A 6,000-nucleotide genomic window follows, 5' to 3' on the forward strand; every position below is an offset into this window, starting at 1 on the left:
TAATGAAATATCCAAAATACACAAGGAATAACAATTAGATTATGATTTATACAAAATTACACATTGGTTGATATAAATATAAACAATTTACATTAAATTGACAAAAAAACTTTTAGAGTTCATATTAAACTGGGGAAATGGATGTGTTGAATCAGTATATTGAATCAAAAGCCCCGCATAATTCAATTATAGGCAAAATTTGGAAACCGCAATGACGAAATTGACAGTTACCGTACCGTATACTAATTCTCATTATTTATTTTAGAAATCTAGTGAGGAATTGAATGGGACTATTGCCGTGTCTCTTAGTCCGGTGCTTGGGAATATAAAGGCACATCATGACTTTATATGAACATACAAAAGTTTTTTTTCGAATAAAATTTGATAGTCTGGACAAAGTACTTTTTCTACGACTATTTTCTTCATGCAATTTATACCGTTGCGACAAAGTAACTGCGAGCACAAGTCATCAGTTACTTGCTAGGAGGCAGATGAAGCTCACAGAAAACGCAGCAGCTCCCTCATTATTTGTCAATCATTTACTGTATTATTTATTTTGCCTTTTATAAAAATCAGAATACAAATGGTACATACAGTAAAATAACACACACAAAATTTTTTAACCAAAACTGACATTACAGAAAAACTAACTTATGTATTAAATCAATACTATTACACCAAACGATTAGCTCCCGATCCGGATACAAGGGCTCTCGTGTGAACCATACCTACGAGTCTGTCTATTATCGATTTAGATCCATATTAGGTAAAGCACTTTGTCATTTTTTTTTCATTTTCAGCAAATAATGAATTGTTCAATAAAAAAAAATATACACGATTTACACAAAGTAGAGATAGAACTTTTCGTTCAAATTTCACATCCTTTTTTATTTATTTATTTATTATTATTTTTTTTTTGATGGGATTGAAGTACATTTGAAGTATAATTACAAAACAACCTGTGGTACTAACAGGTAGCTCATTATCTCATCGGCGTTAAGTTTTTCTTTAGATATTGCAGTTCTTTGTATAACATCTATTCACCATGGCTACGTTTCCTCTTAATTCTGAGTCAGCAAAATTGTGTGCCTAAAGGCAGGGTATCTTATTGTGTCATTGGTACAAATATTCCTTTGTATATAGCAGGTATTTGTGTAATATACAACGGTTATAATACTGACTGCTGGCAATAAGGTTCAGCTTCATTGCAACTATGTGCTAGACTGGCTCAATTGGGTTTTTGATTTATTTCTTTCGCTTTTACCTTACTGTCGATGAAAGGAAAGCGTTTGCTTGTTTTCTACTAGGCGAAAAAGTAGAAATATTTCGATCTACTGATTACACTGAAGCGAAAAATTCTGATAAGAATGTTATTGCATGAACCAACATTTTCGATTTCGTGCTAATGAATTTGCTTGTCGAATACAGACTTTAAATATAGGCATGCAGTTATAATTGGTCTTGCTTGGCTGTTTATATATCGTTAATAAGTGATTCGTTAATAAGTAAAGTTATTTTTTAGGATACCGTAATCATACATACATTATACACACACCCACCCACACCCACACACATACCCACACACACTCACACACCCACACACACTCACACACCACCCCCACACACACTCTCTATTTAAAGATCAACTCTAATTCTGTGGTCCCTAATTAGCAAATGTCTGTTACAGTATCTTTATTATTATCTATATTATTGGAGACCAAAGCTGATGAAGACAGTGGCAACAACCCTGATCCCAACAATGGTCTTTAAGTTTGAATATTCTTATACAGGTCTCCCTCTAATTAAAGACCACCTCCAATTAAATGTCTGTTACAGTATTTTATATTCTAATTAGAGACAAAAGTTGCTAAAGGCCATGGAAACCCCGGTCCCAAAAGTGGTCTTTAATTGGAGGGAGACCTGACGTTCATTATTGTGTTGCACACTAATTGCCCACTCCATTTTTTAAATACCTCATTTATTTCTGTTTTTAAAAAATAATTTAAATAATGATTATATAATACAGAAATGTTCTTAGTGTTAGTAACAAGCAAAAACATTTATCAAAAAGTTTTTATATAGTTTGTTTATGTTTACGTTTATTATCCATATATAATATAAACACCCTTAAATTTATATTGCTATAATTGGCTGTATCAGCATTATTCAATTTTAATTCGTGCATATCAAGTTTATTTCTATTTATCATTACACAAAGGTCAATAAAATTATGAGTTATGCCCTTTCCAGCCTGCACGTGACATGTCTATATATGGTAATGAGACATCACATCATGACCATAATAGGCACATCATGACTATATATGGGCATACAACAGTTTTTTGTTGTACTTCAAAAGTTGTCTGTGTTTATACAGTGTAGCACATATATGCATTTATAAATGCAAGCATTATATTAAGCAATGCCCAATAATTTATTATACAATTTTGTAAACAGTAAATCATCTAAATGTGTTTTGTGTCAAAGGTTATTACATAGGTGTAGCATTACAATTATATCGAAGGAAATATAACATGTAATATAAAATTATTTATTAATATGTAACATGATAATGGTATATTATGTGATATTTTGTTATTTATTATATCTTTATTAGATAAGCATTAATTATTATTGTTTTATATTGTATTTTCCTTTTATATTCTATTTTATTTTATTAATGATCCTCTTTTAATTGTAACCGTGCTGTGAATGAAATGAATCGGGAAAACTGTTTAGTACTACAGAGTGTTGGTTACGCTATCTATATAATTAGACAAAGTACAAAATGGACATGCTACATAATGAGAATAAATGGATTTAGGAACGCTGCAGTGTATATACTTTATTTAATTTAGATTGATGCATATTGCATTACAAAATACATGTTTTAACATATTGGTTTATACACTGTCCTGGCACGTTTAACCCTCCGACGTTGTCCAGTTTACTTGCACTCTTTGTGGTGATTGGAAAAGTTAGCAGACCGTCGGAAGTTTTTGTTCTTTTCTTCTTGCATGGTGCGGCATTCGTGTAATCATTAATGGTTTTATGTAGTACAGGGCTGATATATGTACTGTATATGTCAATAAACTATAAATAGAGTACTATGCTGTTAGGCTACAGGGTTCAGGAAGTAATCGACAACTCTATCTGCATACAATGACAATAGAATGAGCGGTCCCGAAGTGAGTAGATATTTGATGAAATGTGTTATAAAAATGTATTATAAATAAATATATTTTTGAATCTTGAATCTGTTTATGTATATTTTACTTGAATCCATTCTTAACTTCGGATAAATTGGTCATCCTGAATCTATTTATTTATAATATATTTTACATTAATGCAATCTCCTTTACCCAATTGTTGTACACTTAAATATATTATTTTAAAAAAATAACAAACAAAACCACTAATAACTCACAGAATGAAATCTGAACTGACAATTTTTCTCTTCCGTGGGAGTCACACCCACATTTATTTCAATCTTATTTGAAAGAGCTGTATATATTTTTTGAATTTTTATATTTTTAATATACATAATTTAAATAGATAAGACCTATTACATTACAATATAATAATAATTACGGTATGTGATAATGATAACAATAATAAATAGTACAATTTTTTATACTACTTATAACATAATAAAGTAGTAATTTGAACAACAAATACTACAAAATTTTTCCTTTTTATTATTTACAATTTTTAAAGTTCATTAGCCGTTATGTGGTGTGCCTTGAATATTTGAAAATATAGTCTCTCGATGAAATGTAACATATGTAGTAAGTGTAGTAGGAACATTTAAAATGTCATGGTTGAACGCGTTTCTGCAGACGTCAATGCATTACAGATACTCAATGTCAACGCATTACCTTCTGAAGCACGGCGACAAAAAAACTGTTACAAAATAGTCAATTTTTACCATAATTTAAACAACTACCATTATCCATTATAAAAACAACAGTTTAAAAGCATACGCAAACGTGTGTTTGTAGGACAGCACCTGTGTTTGTGTGGCACACATATTCAAAACAAAATTTAGATTAAAGTAATCCAAAATTCCGAATTAGTAATCCGAAAAATTTTGGGATTTTTCATTGCATTCGTTAAAATAATAATTAAAAAGTAATAGTAATAGGTAAAATAATACGTTTTCACTTTAGTGTGAATTTGAAAATAACACAATAGGCCTATATAAAGGTTATAAGGATATACGCACGCTCACAGCCTATATATCCTCCCTGGGATCGATTCTTGATTAACCATACATTGTGACATAGTAAAACACAAAGTAGGCCTACTTTGCGCTGCCGATTTAATTAAATTGCGTTGATATTTCCTGGGTATTGATAAATGTGTCTATTCCCCGCACAGTGCTAATATTGGCAGACATATGAACAATGCCGACTACATATTATTCCGGCCATTTGCAGACCATTTAGTGGCGGCTCATGCGAAATATTCCCCCAGAAAATGTTCATCCCAACCCTCCCCCTTCCCAGAGGAAAAAAAAAACAACAATTTGTTGGGGAGAAATAAATGTTTCAATGTTCCCTGATATTAGTAAACAATCTGTATTTAAAATAATTTAAATAAGCCTCTAAAATTACTAAATTGTCATATTTTTTTAGAGCTCCACCCCCTGGACAACTTTCAAAACATTTTAGTCGACACTTGATCACGCACACTTTGCTCTTGTCGAGGACCTTTCCCCCCGCCCCCAAATTGTAGCTTGCCTCCTCACATGCCTCTCCGATTTCAGACGCTGCCGCCGCCACTGAGACCATTATTACATCCCCAGTTCAGTAACTGATACCGTACTTCCCGGGTCTAAAGAGGCAAAAATATCTGTACAACCCAGGCGTAGTCCTAGTTAAGTCCCCATGGCTCGGGGGTGGGGAGGGGGATGTGCTTTATAAATAACAACTATGCCTATTTCTGATCAAACGTGTCTGTTGACGTCATATCACTAATGCTATTAGGTCTACTGTAGGCCTGTACCAGGGATCTTCCTTGTTGCGGGGTTCAAGTATTGCCCGGGATTTCCCCTTGTTGCAGGAAGTAATAATGTAGGCAGAGGTATCCCTTGTTGAAGGATTCAAGTAATACTGTGTATGCCGGGCCTCCCTTGTTGCAGGATTCAAGTAATACTATGCCCAGGGGTTTCCCTTGTAGCAGGATTCAAGTAATTCTCTATATGCCAGGGGGTATCCTTTGTTGCAGGATTCAAGTAATACCGCCTGGGGATTTCCTTTTAGCAGGATTCAAGTAATACTGTATATTCAGTGGCGTCTCCAGGATATATTTTCTGGGTGGGGGCCTAAGCTGTCCGACAGAGAAAATTGAGCTCGTAGGCACGATATGGGAGAGGGGGTTCCCCATCTTAAATGAGACTTTTTTAAGAATAGGAACCTCTGATGACCAGAAATGGCACTCTCAGTCTGTAACAGACATGTGTTGGCTTGGTGTGGGCCTATTTTTATATCTTTAATGGTCTGACTGACGAATTCTGTCCGACTTGGGTGTGGGGTTGCTTGACCTGTCCGGTGGTGGATTAAGCCCCCCGCTGTAGCTGCCACGGTGTATATGCCACGGGGTCTCCCTTATTACAGGTTTCACACAGAAATCCTTATATTTGAATGTTTTGGTAATTTCAAATTCTACTTTTTATGTGCTACGCAAGAATATTATCATACTGTAAAATTAGGTAAATAATACATAGGCCTATCAATATTCCGTTCACATGAAGTGCATTCAGTGTACAATATAACAAAAAAATTAGTAATATAATCCTTATATATATATATATATATACAGGCCTTCCTGTTTACTTGTTTAGGCTGTTTATTCTAATATCACCCAGCCTATTGTTTCCAATCATGCTTGCATGAAATTCTCACTTTATACCATCTAGCTTTTTCTACCCTCACTCACTCGCCACTGAGGAAGGACTAGTGTTGTCCGAAAGCTCTGGTTCTATTTCTGGCTGTTTAC

Source organism: Anneissia japonica, unplaced genomic scaffold (genome assembly GCF_011630105.1).
Source record: "Anneissia japonica isolate Jap-2015-1 unplaced genomic scaffold, ASM1163010v1 scaffold12287_len106729_cov109, whole genome shotgun sequence".
In the NCBI taxonomy this organism is placed as follows: domain Eukaryota; kingdom Metazoa; phylum Echinodermata; class Crinoidea; order Comatulida; family Comatulidae; genus Anneissia; species Anneissia japonica.